The sequence below is a fragment of the Mauremys reevesii genome, linkage group 11, assembly GCF_016161935.1.
Source record: "Mauremys reevesii isolate NIE-2019 linkage group 11, ASM1616193v1, whole genome shotgun sequence".
Lineage (NCBI taxonomy): Eukaryota > Metazoa > Chordata > Testudines > Geoemydidae > Mauremys > Mauremys reevesii.
The window spans coordinates 60585917-60601121 of record NC_052633.1 but is presented as its reverse complement, the minus strand read 5'-3'; the positions used below and the strand labels follow the sequence as shown (position 1 = coordinate 60601121).

The following is a 15205-nucleotide window of genomic DNA, read 5'->3' as shown; positions in this document are numbered from 1 at the left end:
CATCCTCCCTCCCTCTGTCATTCACCGTCCCCCACTCTCACTCCCTCATTTTCACCGGGTTGGAGCAGGGAGTTGGGGTGTGGGAGAGAGTGAGAGCTCTGGCTGGGGCTGCGGGCTCTGGGGTGGGGCCAGGGATGAGGGGTTTGGAGTGCAGGAGGGGGTTCTGGCTTGGGGGGTGGGAAAGAGGAATTTGGACTGTGAGAGGGGGCTCCAGGCTGGGGCAGGGGCTTGGGGTGCAGGAGGGGTACAAGCTCTGGGCTGGGGGTGCAGGCTCCGGGGTGGGACCAGAAATGAGGGGTTCAGAGTGTGGGAGTGGGCTCAAAGCTAGGGCATGGGGTTGGGGTGCAGGAGGGTGTGCAGATTCTGGGAAGGGGTTCAGGGTGTGGGCTCCGGGTGGCGCTGACCTCAGGTGGCTCCCAGGAAGTGGCAGCATGTCCCTCCAGCTCTTAGGTGGAGGGGTGGCCAGGGGACTCCGCACGCTGCCCCCACCCACAGGCGCCGCCGGCCCTTCAGCTCCCATTGGCCACAGTTCCTGGCCAATGGGAGCTGTAGAACCAATGCTTGGGGTGGCACCATCAGGTGGGGGCAGTACGCAGAGCCCCCCAGCCGCTCCTATGCCTGGAAGCCAGAGGGACATGCTGGCCACTTCTCAGGAGCCATGCAGATTTTTAAATGCTTGGTCAGCAGTGCTGACCAAAGCTGCCAGGGTCCCTTTTTGACCGGGCATTCCGGTCAAAAACCGGATGCTTGGCAATCCTATCTTATTGTCAAGACCCCTGTCTTTTTAATCCCAAATTCGTTCATCTGAGGCTTTCCTTTTTTGCCCCTTTGTTGTGCCACGTGTGAAATTAAAAAATAATCTGTGGCAGAGATCAGGTGTAATCTATCTGTACTGAGCGTACTTTTGAGCACTGTAAAATAGTAATAGCATAACTCCATTGACTTCAGTTGGATTTACCTACATATATCAAGGCTTAATTATGTGGTATTAAGATGACACAATGGAAATTCTGAGTGCTTAGAGAGCGCATGTACAAGTGAGAGAACAGAATTTAGAACTAAGTAAAGGGTGCGTAACAAGTTAAGACAAACAGAACTCTTTTTCAAACACACATCGAAGAAATAATCAATGGGAAAGACAGAACTTGTCATGGGATAGCTGCCCCCCTTAAGGTGTGTTTGGGCCCAGGCTACCAGTGACATGCTAATTTAAGTAGCTCATCTAGGCCCTTAATTGAATAATGAGCACCTAGGCCTGATTAAAGGACAACAGGGCTCAGTTGCAGGGTGGTGCTCATAGAAAGAAAAGCTCGCTTAACAGAGAGGAACTCCTAGAGACCACAGTTTTCAAGGAGGAGAGCTGTGTAACCCCTAAATCACAAAATAAAAGTCATTTTCTATGGGCTCAATTCTGCACCATTCACAATAATAGGAGTTTTTTCAATGACATGAATGGGAGCATGATCATGCCCTGTATGCCTATGGTATTTATTATTAAACAAAAAGGGTCTGATCCTGCATTTATTACTTCAATGGGAGTAACTGAAAGAGGCTAATTCTATACTTTCTATAAATCACTATAAATAGTGTACATATTGTATCACATAAGGAGCCAAGTTTAAAAGGCAGTGAACACAGGTCAGAGTTCTGAAAAGAGACATTTTAACTGAGCTTTAGGAAAAGTCATCAGCAGTTAGAATTTTCCTCCATGGGCTTGAGACCATGCTACATGATGCCTGAAACAAAATATCATTGTCTAAACTACAGAAGGGATTTGAAAACAAACAAAAAATGAAATACTGACTGCTGAGGCTCACTCTGAAGTGTCCCTCTGTCACCTAGCCATCAAATTCATATTCATACAGCCTTAAAGCATTAAAATCAATTACATTTTAATGACATAATTGTTTCTCCCATCACTCTAGCTATAAAGGCAGACCAGCTGAAGTCAAAGCCAGTGGCCCCTGGCTGATTATATGTTTTGACAAATTAGAGGATTACTAGAACCATCAAGCTCAAGTCCGCTATGTCTCTACAGACCTAAGACAGAGGAGAGGGAAAGGATTGCTTTTAAATGGACATATGTCCAGAGGGGGCCCTGACTCAAAGGAACTGAAGGATGTTAGCTACATAAAGAGCATTATTTGTATTGAATCAAGCAGTGGCTGGCATAAAAACAGACTTATCTTAATACAAAATATGCTGCCATTTCTAAAAACAGGCACATCACAAGGTGCTACACACAATTTGTTTCAAACATATCCAATTAAAGACAGAGCAATATAAACTAGAATGTCGGCTACAGCTTTTTCAAAGAATATACAACTAGCTAACTAAGCCAGTCTAACATTTAACCAATGCTAAAATGAAAGCAAAGAGCACATCAAGAATATTAGTGCAGTAGCAAAGTTCTGTTTTGTATATGCTTATGAGAAGGTTTAAATTAATAGAGAATTCAAATCAAAACAGCTGAGGGATAAAAAGAAAGCAGTGAATACAGTATCAACTGATAACACAGGATCAAATGTTACTGCCTTATCCATGTGTCAACACGATAAGTTGCATAAAGTGAGCATGATTTGGCCAAGAACTGAATCACAAAATCCTCAGTGGTACAGAAAAAAAAAGCTGATTTAAACATTATAACTCTATGGAAGTAACTATAGACATAGTCTGCCCTCTCGACTAGTTTATAGCTCAAGTTTTACACAATTTAAATCGGAACTACACAACATATAATTAAGGTTATAACAAGGCAGTATTGTGCCTCCACGGGCTTCTCTGGTTATCGTATGTGTGAGTACAAATTTCAATTGGAATTACTAAAATAGAAAATTGAATATACTGTAATCCAGGGGTCGGCAACCTTTCAGAATTGGTGTGCCGAGTCTTCATTTATTCACTCTAATTTAAGGTTTTGCGTGCCAGTAATACATGTTAACGTTTTTAGAAGGTCTCTTTCTATAAGTCTTTAATATATAACTAAACTATTGTTGTATGTAAAGTAAATAAGGTTTTTAAAATGTTTAAGAAGCTTCCTTTAAAATGAAATTAAAATACAGAGCCCCCCGGACCAATGGCCAGTGTGAGTGCCAGTGAAAATCAGCTCGCGTGCCGCCTTCGGCACACGTGCCATAGGTTGCCTACCCCTACTGTAATCACTCAAGCAAACACATTCACGAGATGGAGATTTACAGTTTCAACCAACTATCTCCCACCATTTAACTGCCCTGATACCTGTAGAATCAGATAACTCTGTGAAGGACACTGTTTAATTATTATCATATAAATAATTGGGAGCTTTGTTTTGTTGATTTTCAAAGGTACAACTGGCAGGTAAGCACCCAACTCCCATTGAAAGTCAATGAGAGTTAAGTGCCTAGTTGTTTATGCCTTTGAAAAAAACTATTCAATGTTTTGGTAAGTTAACATTTTAAAATAATTTCTTCTCTTATTAACAACATACATGAACTTTCCATACTATTAACATATTTTATTAATAACCTGTATGTCACTTTAAATGAACCATTTGTGTTTGATCAACCGCTTGTAAATTATGTGCATTTATTTTGTACGTATTCCAAAAAATGTCAACCAGATATTACAAAATCTACTGGATTCTGACATAAGGCTCTGTCAATATTTTTCATTAAAAGGATTTCCCATACTTTATTTCTCCATGCCACTAAAGTTGGGGGATCTGTCCTTTTCTAAAAATGAAACATTACACATGTAGATGCTTGTAGGGGTTTATTGTTCTTGTATGGGTCTATATATTTCTCATTTGATTAAACAAGAGCAAGGATGTGTTAGAATTCTATGCAAAGTATCTGTGTATTATGCTACATCTACCACACAGCCCTTTGAAGAGGGAAACAAAAGCCTCGCACTTTTGGGTGGAGTTTTGTGAGAGGGTGTGCTAAAACTACAGGGGAGCTTGAGGACTGAACACTGGTTCCAGGGGCTGAGCTGACAGACCATGTGGTCTAAGCCAGGAGTGGGCAAACTACGGCCCGCGGGTCAGATCTGGCCTGTCACGGCTTTGGATCTGACCCGTGGGATTGCCACCCCTATGGCACCGCAGGCACCGTGCCGCTGCTGGAAGTGGCCAGCACCATGTCCCTGTGGCCCCTGAGGGTGGAGGGGCGGAGGGCTCCGTGCACTGCCCTCGCCTCCAGGCACTGTCCCCCACAGCTCCCATTGGCCAAGAATGGGGAACCGCGGTCAATGGGAGCTTCAGGGGAGGTACCCGCAGGGCAGCGCACAGAGCCCTCTGCCTCCCCTCCCCCAGAAGCTGCAGGGACGTAGTGCCAGCCGCTTCCGGGAGCGGCACGGAGTGGGGCCAGGGCAGGCAGGGAGCCTATCTTAGCCCCACTGCCACCCCAGAGGCACTCCAGGTAAGTGGTGCCGGGCCGAAACCTGCACCCCGCATCCCTCCTGCACCTCACACCCCCTGCCCTGAGCCTCCTTGTACATCCCACACCCCTCCTGAGCCTCAGCCCCTTGCCTGAGCCCCTTCCTGCACATTGTAAGCCCTCCCACACCCCACACTCCCTCCCGCACCCCAACCCCCTGCCCCAGCCCTACATTCATGGCCCTGCATGCAATTTCCCCACCCAGATGTGGCCCTCAGGCCAAAAAGTTTGCCCACTCCAGGTCTAAGCTCTCCAGACAAGGTTCTAGAAGATCTGTAACCCAACAGTGTGCCTACAGACTTCAAGACAGGGACAACATCTGGGCTCTGTTCAGGCTGAGACTAACTGTTCAGGCTATGGAGACTTAAAACACACATAAGCATCCGACGAAGTGGGTATTCACCCACGAAAGCTCATGCTCCCAAACGTTTGTTAGTCTATAAGGTGCCACAGGACTCTTTGCTGCTTTTACAGATCCAGACTAACACGGCTACCCCTCTGATACTTAAAACACACAGGATCCAGCAGCTGAGTCCCCTCACAGCAATCTGCTAAGCTTCGAGCTGGGAGCACTGAACCAGATCTGTTACACAGCCATGCCTTTAAATTCATTGAGGTAAAAATTGCAGCCAGAAAACACACACTTCAAGCCATTTAGGAGATTTGCTGCTTAATCCAAAACACTCATGTTTACTCTTGCCGGGATTCTCAAACTTCCACGACCCCCTTCTGACAACAAAAATTACTACACGACCCGAGGAAGGGAGACCAAAGCCTGGGCTCACCTGAGCCCCACCGTCCTGGTTTGGGGGACCAAACTCCAAGCCCCACTGCCCCCGACTGGGGGGGTACAAAGCCCAAGGGCTTCAGTCCCAGGTGGCAGGCCTGTAACCTGAGCCTAGCCACCCAGGGCTGAAGCCCTAGACTCGGGCTTCGGCCCCAGGACCCAGTAAGTCTAACGCCAACCCTGGTGACCCCATTAAAATGGGGTCACGAGCCACTTTGGGGTCCCAACCCACAGTTTGAGAACCTCTGCCTAGATTCAAAGGATCTGAATAAGGCCTTTAAGAATCACCAACTTTAATAAAATACCAAACTATCTTTAAGCCAAACACCACCAATAAATAACAATTTCCTAAAAGGAAACTGGACATAAGTGTAATTTACTGTACATCTAAAGTCCATTACCAACAAAAGGTACATCAGTAAGTGACATACTGTTTTAAAGGAATGCAAAAGAAACTATTCAGTACTTTGGTATTAATTTAGTAACATGTATTAATTCTGGCTTTAAATGTCATGAAGTCATTATATAGTGTCTTGGAACTTTTCCAAACTGAGAGAGAAAAATACCTAAGGGATGTTCACATCTGGTTTCCCTTTTGAAAAGCCTGATGGCAGATTTCTTTTTCTTTCTTTCTTTCTTTTTTCATGGGAGAGGGGAGGAAGGGGGTGATGATCTGTGCTCAATAGCTTTAATTATGTTGCAAAAACAATCTATATTTTGATACACTGAAATATATGAATGTTGACACATTTTTCTAAATCCCCCTTGCCAACAGAATAAGATAGATCACCTTGCAATAACCAACAAACCTAAAAGGCTTCTATTAAAGACTAAAATTTGATTGTAAAATAAAAAAATGCTTTCAGATTGCATATTGCCCCTTTCATTACAGCACATACTATAAAACAAGTCTTCACAGTTCAGAATGAAAGCTATTATCTAATTTCATGTGGAAATGAGATATTTTTATCCACTCAGAAGTACAAAATATGCCCTTCACGAATATGGTAAGTGAATGCATGACCAGAATGCAAAAATTCTTTTTCCGCACTATTGGCTAACAAGCATATTGTTAACCTAGGGCTTTATAAACTAGTTCTCTTTAATGTGGACTATACATTAACTTTTATAATTATTTCATTTCAACAACTTTTAGTTGTATTTCCAGTTAATATATCTTATGTTCTAAACCATTTTTGGATACAGGAAAATTAAAAAGGAAACTCACAGAACACAGAGTTTCCATTATGTTCTTGAAATTGCAGTTCCATTTTGATCATTTTCAGATTGTTTTGCTGTTTTCCCTTCCCCCAAAACATCACCCTGGAAATATAGCATTGTTCATTCTTTATCACAGAATCATAGAAAATTAGGGTTGGAAGAGATTTCAGGAGGTCATCTAGTCCAATCCCCTGCTCAAAGCAGAACCAACCCCAACTAAATCATCCCAGCCAGGGCTTTATCAATCCGGGCCTTAAAAACCTCTAAGGAAGGAGATTCCACCACCTCCCTATGTAACCCATTCCAGGGCTTCACCACCCTCCTAGTGAAATAGTTTTTCCTAATATCCAAGCTAGACCTCCCACACTGCAACTTGAGACCATTGCTTCTTGTTCTGTCATCTGCCATCACTGAGAACAGCCTAGCTCCATCCTCTTTGGATGACTTGAGTTGAAGACTGCTATCAACCCCCCAACATACACACACATTCTTCTCTTCTGCAGACCAAACAAGGCCAATTCCCTCATCCTCTCCTCATAAGTCATGTGCTCCAGCCCCCTAATCATTTTTGTTTCCTTCCACTGGACTCTCTCCAATTTGACCACATCCTTTCTGTAGTGGGGGTCCCCAAACTGGACACAATACTCCAGGTGTGGCCTCACCAGTGCTGAATAGAGAGGAATAATCACTTCCCTCAATCTGATGGCAATGCTCCTACTAATGCAGCCCAATATGCCGTTCGCCTTCTTGGCAACAAGGGCACACTGTTGACTCATATCCAGCTTCTCATCCACTGTAATCCTCAGGTCCTTTTCTGCAGAACTGTCACTTAGCCAGTCGGTCCCCAGCCTGTAGCAGTGCATGGGATTCTTCCGTCTAACTGCAGGACTCTGCACTTGTCCTTCTTGAATCTCATCAGATTTCTTTGGACCCTATCCCTACCCTCCAGCATATCTACCTCTCCCCACATCTTAGTGTTGTCTGTGAACTGGTTGAGGTCACAATTCATCCCATCATCCAGATCATTAATGAAGATGTTGAACAAAACCAGCCCCAGGACCGATCCCTGGGGCACTCCGCTTGATAACGGCTGCCAACTAGACATCGAGCCGTTGATCACTACCCATTGAGCCCTATGATCTAGCCAGCTTTCTATCCACTTTACAGTCCATTCATCCAATCCATACTTCTTTAACTTGCTGGCAAGAATACTGTGGGAGACAGTATCAAAAGCTTTGCTAAAGTCAAGATATATCACATCCACCACTTTCCCCATATCCACAGAGCCAGTTATCTCATCAGGTTGATCAGGCATGACTTGCCCTTGGTGAATCCATCTTGACTGTTCCTGATCAGCTTCCTCTCCTCCCATAGTTGTTTATAAGCAGTGATTTCTACTTTATACATCTCTAAGGGTATGGCTACTCTTGCAGCTGTACAGCGCTGGGAGTTAAACCTGTCTTCGTACAGCTGAATAGGGAAAGCGCTGCAATCTGGCCACACTGGCAGCTACCAGCGCACTGTCGTGGCCACATTTGCAGCATCTGCAGCGGCATTGGGAGCAGTGCATTATGGGCAGCTATCCCAGTGTTCAAGTGGCTGCAACGTGCTTTTCAAAAGGGGGTGGGTGGGTTGGAGTGTGACAGGGAGCGTGGGGGAGAGAGAGAGTGGATTTTTGGAGCCGACACTCTGTCAGCAGCTGCAAGTTCTGACCCCCTCCCCCACCCCTCTCTCGCTCACTGAAAGCACCAGATAAGCAGCCTCCCGGAAACGGACCTCCCCCTCCCTCCCGCACGCCGTGCTGCTTCTCTCCTCAAGCCCCCTCTCTTCAAGCAAACACTAGCTGTGGGCGTTCCAAAGGGAGCTCATTCACAGCAAACAGTAGCTGTGTTTGTTTTTCTGATAAGCAGATTCGGGAGCCAGGAGTTCACAACAAAACAAACAGAGGCATCACAACAAAACAAAGAGCGTAATCTTTACTTAAAAGCATTATGGGAAGCTTCCGGAGGTCAGTTACAGCGTAGTAAGATTATTCCCTGTTTACACTGGTGCCCAGCAGCGCTATTCTCTTTATTCCTCTCATCAAGGTGGAGTACATGCAGCACTGTAGCCAGGGAGATACAGCGCTGTATGTGCCTTGCCAGTGTGAACGGGGAGTGAGTTACAGCGCTGTAAAGCCACCACCAGCGCTGTAACTCTCAAGTGTAGCCAAGGCCTAAGAACTACAATTTTATGCAAGTATCCCAGGGCATGTCATGCAGGAAGAACAAACAGTAAGATGGGAAAAAAGAAATGCTTGAAAACAATGTCAAAGACATCTAGCATTTTAATAGAGGGCCAGATTTTCAGCTGGTATATCTAATCAATTGATTTACACGAGCCAAGTATCTAGTCCAAAATCTTAAAAGGGAAAGTTTCACAAAATTAATTACATCATTGGAGATCAATGACTTCAGATATTACTTAACATTATCAATCACTAACATTTGGCCTAAGACTTTGGACCCAGTACTACAGAGTGGGTGAGTAGGGCAATTTGAGCACATGCTCTTGAGCACATTCCTCCAGCTGAATCTTGATTTCTACTAGTATCTGTTGGTTGCTAAAGGCCTCTGTCCATTAGCAACAGTAACATCATAAATCCTTTGCTTGCCCCTAAACCTAGATAGCCAGCTGCAACCAGCAGAACATTTGCAACTAGAATTTTCACTAGAAGGTGATTGAAAGGTAAGGAAACTGTCACAGTTATGAGACAAACTGCACCTCTAGCCTTTCCTGGTCTCATCAAGTGCATGCCTCCCAGGTTTCAGGCCTTTAACGATGTGTCTGAGATCTGGGACCCTCCCACCTCACAAGGTCCTCTAGCCCTGAGCTTCAGCCCAAGCCTAGAAGTCTACACAGCAATGTAACAGCCCCACAGCCTGACCCAGCTGGCACAGGCCAGCCACAGATTTTCTTTGACTGTGTAGACATATCCTTAGCCATCATCTGGCTCTAGGCGGAATCACACAATTCTCCCACTCTCAGGCCAGGCCTGGGTTACAGTCACAACTACCTCAGGATGTCTAATTTAATCTCAGACCCTTAAATTCTGTTCCCTCTGAGGGCAATGACAATAAAATCAGTTACCACATAGCCTCCTTAAAGCAAAATATTATTTATTCAGAACAAAAGCATTTCTGAGAAATCTGTACCTTAAAAACAATAGAATAGACTATATGCACATCTAGCTTTTTCCTAAGGCTTACCATTCCCTGGATCTGAGAAGGCATAACCTTTTTAGACTCCCTCTGCAGTCTCTGTCTCCCTAGACAGCTTCTGACAAGCAAATCCCCTTCTCTCCCTGAGAAGCACTTTTCAACAATTTAGTGTTCTTTTGCTTTCCAGACTCCTAGCTTTGGCAAAACAAGGCTTGCAACTTGTTGGAGACAGGATCCTTGAAGCTAACAGCTTGCCCCATTGTCTTTCAAGTGTGCCTGGGGAATGACTTTATCTAGATCTATTGTGCTGTTTTCCTATTTGCTCTTTCTACAGCCCCTGATTACATTAGAGCTATTCAGGATACAAGAAATTCTAATAATATAGAGTAACCTCCCCTCACTGAGCAACATTCAAAAAATTATTACACCTCAGTATTTTTAGATTATTACATAGCAGTTCTACACCTGCAACAAAACAAATCCTGCATTTGCCTATTTATCATATACCAAAATTGTATAGTCTGATCTCAGGCAACACCTTTCCTGTCATAAATGGGAATTTAGCCTGAGAAATGGCTGCAGGATTTCACTCCATGATGGTTATTCACAGAAGCAATGCTTGAAGAAGCTTCAAACTTCAAGCTTCCGGTAACAGGTTTTATATTAATTATCAGGAAGGGTTCTCTTGCAGTTATGGACTTGGAAAAGTATTGTGGTAATACACCCAGCTATAGGATGTGAAAACATGTACACAGGTGGAGGCCAGAAGGATGGAATTGGTAGCTCTGTGTTGTAAAAAGTATCTGTAAAAAGAATGTGTAAAGACATAGGATGCTATAAAATTATTTAAAAATTCCACAAATTCAATATCGCCATTCTATTACTTTATCTAACTAGATTCCTACATGGCACCCCTTCCACATTCTGAGTCGCTCCCAAAATTATGACATAATCAAGTATGTCTCTATTCCTCTCTCACAAGACAGCAAGCAGTTTGGGGGTTTGGGCTAGTTATGGTTTTACTGTTCACCTGATAAGATTCATACTGCATGTTACATACAGTATTCAAGGGTAAATTCAACAGTGTGAAGACCTCCACATTATTGCCTCAGTAGTTTATGCAACACCTGTTCATTTCCCCTTGAATGAAGAGTCGCATACTGCGTGCTGTACTGAAAACTTTTTTTAAGTGAACAATATACTGCAGTATTGTCATTTATTTACTCCTAGAAACAAATTTCAAGTTCCATGCTTTGAGAAGCACGAAAAGAAGTTTTTGGAAAGTTTTGAACTAGTGAAAGCAAGTTTAAAAAAAAAAAAAAAAAATCTTAAAACCTAAACTATAGTATTCAACATGTACCAACACTGAAATCCATTGTCAGAGTTGATAATTCTTTGGGGAAAAGTGAAAGGAAACCTCAAATTTTAGAAACTTATTTTTTTTAGCACAGATTGTAGTCTGGTTCAGTATAGATGGCCGCGGGAAAAAAATTAATACATTTGAAATACATTGGTGTGTTTTGAGCAAAGAGACATTTTCTATTTTACATTTAATTTAAAAAAAATCAGTTTAAAGCATTTGTGCCCACCCATGCTGCCTGCTTTCAACAACCTAATAACTAATACATCAGATGAACATTAATTGACTTGACAGCTACCATAAAAATTGTAAAGGTACAAAGGAAAAATGCTGTGGCAGCATTTTCTGTCTGAGCAGGACAGTAGCTATGGAAACTATCTTTAGAGGCCAACTGGCCTTCATCCCAGCACAACATATAAAATAAAAATGCTACCTACACTCGGAGTCAGTGGCAGCAGCCTTAATTTTCAACCATTCCAACCTTGCTAAACATTAGTTGAAACTAAATCTTCAATGATTTAATTAGAATTATAATCTGCCATAGTAGATATCTTACATATTTAAACAACATAAAACATACATGAAGATGCTTTCATGTTTCTATTTAATATAATGATCTGATATCAGGGAGTACATTAGAGAAAGTAAAACCATCAGATACAATCTAAAAAATAATCGGTATATAGGTTCTTTAGATTCTTCACTGAAAATGTATTTTACTAATCACTAAATAATCTAAATGTTTTCATCTGATCCTGAGTGCTGATACTTTTAACCAATGAAAACGAAAAATCCAATCTCACTCAACTCTCTACTTGTCACATTTGTTTTATAAATGAATATACTTCCACTGATCCTCTAAGAACAGTTTTCCTGCTATAATCCCATCAGAACCCAACCTGCTGCACAAATGCTACAATATCAATTACTAGTCTGACAGAACCATAGCTTTTCCAAATGGTGATGGCCTACCTTTGGAAAAGTAGACATCAAATAAGACACAGATAATCCGTACCAGAGATCTATTGAGGCAAATGTATCTGGGAACCTCAGTCTGCCACACAAAACAGTTATTGTATGACAGTAATCATAAACTATTAATGATCCACTTAGACTTTCGAAAAAAGATGTTTTCCTTGTAGAACGGTATTCTGAAAGTAGTGAAAGATTTCATTCATTAAGAAGCCTAGCAACCTGGAAGTAGGCAGAAGTGGAATGCTTCAAGTATACATACATTTCCTCCTTTACATAGGTTAGTATTTCACTAAACTGTACTGTCTTCTGACATTGTGGTATTCAAATACTATTTTCCATCTCAGACACTCTGTGAAACACTTGCTAAGTGTTAGTGTGGGTTTTTTTGTGTTTGTTTTTTAATGTTTTGGCCCAATCCTGCAAACCTTGCTTTGCCTCCACTGCAATCCACAAAACACCCACAAAACCCTATAGGTGCCTAAGTTTCTGCCTAAGCACATGTTATGCTACCTCTCTCTATGTGTCCCAATGCCTATATCCTGCTTAAGCCCCAAAACACATCACAAACTGGAGAAAGATAGGCATTCAGCTATAGAATCATAGAATATTAGGGTTGGAAGAGACCTCAGGAGGTCATCTAGTCCAATCCCCTGCTCAAAGCAGGACCAACACCAACTAAATCATTCCAGCCAGGGTTTTGTCAAGCAGGGCCTTAAAAACCTCCAAGGATGGAGATTCCACCACCTCCCTAGGTAACCCATTCCAGTGCTTCACCACCCTCCTAGTGAAATAGTGTTTCCTAATATCTAACCTAGACCTCCCCCACTGCAACTTGAGACCATTGCTTCTTGTTCTGTCATCTGCTACCACTGAGAACAGCCTAGTTCCATCCTCTTTGGATTTATTATAATTATAATTAGCCACTTATCTCAAGAGGAACAGCTTAAACAGGAGAGACTGAGGGAGACCCATATCAGAATATTCCATAGCTCAGTGATTAAAGGTGGGAGACACCTGTTCAAATCCTCTCCCCACCTCTGGCAGAAATGGGGGAATTGAACCTGGGTCTCTCACATTCCAGGTGAGTGCTCTAACCTTATAACGAAGTCCCCCAGATTTAGGCACCTATTTCTGGGAGAGGGGTGGCTTAACACATATCCTTCTCCTTAGCATCTTCCATTGGCTAGTTTACATGGCTCCCTGCCAAACATCCTGGCTTTTGTAGATCATGTTCTTAGGCACCTCTCTCCCCCCATTCATCATATAGGGAGCCGAGGCATCTAACTTAGCTTTGATTGCAGACCTATTCCTGTGACTTTCTATGCACTGTGATACTGAACACTGTAAGGCCTAAGCCTTCCTAAGTGGCTTCAATGGGACTACTCATCTAAGACAGACTTGCATGATCAAATCTACATAAATTAAGGTCCCCGTCCTACCAGCTGCTAAATAGCCCATGCTAGGTGTTGAGTGCAATCAACCCCCAGTGAGCTCAGTGGCATTCAGCACTTGACAAGATTGGACCCTCAATCATTAGCACTTTTTAACGTGACTAAAAACATAGCATGAAGGCTGAGAGTGGATAAAGATTTATAGGTATGTTAATTCTGTTTGCCAATGAGGCTGTGTGTCAATAACTGATTTAATTATATTTCTGTTAAGGTACCCAAGCACAGTTGAGGATTTATGTTCAAAAAACATCTCTCTATTTGGCAAACCAAAATTGACAAGTAAGTTGTGTACCCGAAACACAACACTTACACAGGGTTACCAACCCTCCAGGATTGGCCTGGAGTCTCCAGGAATTAAAATTAATCTTTAATTAAAGATCATGTCATGTGATTCCATCTCCAGGAATACATCCAACCAAAACTGGTAATCCTACACTTATGTTTGGTGTGTATGGACCACTAAAGCTGACTCTAGCCCAGGGACTTGGATCACAGTATATGTCCTTAACTTTAACATGCTGGTTTCATAGAAAACTGCACATCTTATCCTTCTGTTATTTCAAGATAAGATGTAGTAAAAGCATATGGGCTAGATTCTCAGCTGTCATAAATTGATGCAGCTCCATTTTGATCAATGCAGTTATGCTGATTTCCACACACTTGAGAATATAGCCTCATTTTAAACAGTGTGTCATATTTATTCCAGTAAGTCTATAGGAATTTTGCCATTAACTTAAATGGGTGTAGGATCAGGCCCTTAGCCTGCCACGTGTTTTCTTTTGCCTCAGAAGCAAATGAACAAATTACTAATTTTGTATGTTCCAGGTCTGGAAGTTAGACCCATCCCCTTCCTGTGAATAGGGAAAGCTTCTAGGAAACTTGTTGATTGGCGTGCTGCTGTATTGATTCCCAGCTGCTGTCAGATTGCAGCTACTGAGACCCTGACAAAAGTCCTGTAACATAATCCAACCACATCAGCCTGCCTTTTCACAGTCTTATCTGTGACCTTCAATGAACTTCCAGGTGGACTTCCCATAATAAATCATTTCACCTAACTAAAATGTCCCTGTGAAGCCTCCTTCTCAATACAAAAGGGAGAGCTTGGAGCTAAATTTACTAACGGTTCTAATACTGAATAAATTTCCTCTACTTATTTATAAATTAGCACTTTGAGTCAAGTAGCTTTCTCTATCAAAATATTTTATGTGATTTCTCAGTTGCAGTACATATTAAAACTGATGAATGATTTAAAATCTTAACAAATAATTTTCTTTTTAAAATCAGAAATGTTTCACAGGTTTCCTAGTCACACTGACCTCTAAAACGTGTTAATGATCAAAACTAGTAAGTCAAATCCAGATCACCTGGCTTGCATGAACAGTCCTGCTACTATTTACGTGAGCAGGACAGTAGGATCCGACTCCAAGGGTGATGTACATTTATATCTACCCTGGAATAACTGTGGATGTGACAAGTCTTTTAAAGACATTAAAACAGACATAGTTTCATTATATAGCTTATATATCAAAAACTCATATCTCTTCCCAGTTAATATATTTCATAGTATAATTTGAAAGTAACATCAGTGGGAGTGGGATGTTCTTCAAAATGGCATCCACCGTCATGCAAGTCATGCTATTGGGGATAGTGCAACACACTGTTCAAAAAGGTATCCTCCTTGCGGCATGACCTCGCACTCACGGTGCATGCGAGGTCATGCCGGCAGAGGCAGGGCCACACTGTTCCCAGAAGTACCAGAATGTCTAGTATTCTGGGAATGCAGCAGTGGTCAACTC

General features: G+C 42.5%; 1 protein-coding gene across 12 annotated transcripts in view; it reads right to left on the bottom strand.

Moving 5' to 3' along the window:
* Nucleotides 1-15205, bottom strand: part of NCKAP5 (NCK associated protein 5) — a 580968-nt gene that overhangs the window by 310807 nt on the left and 254956 nt on the right. The window lies entirely within an intron of this gene.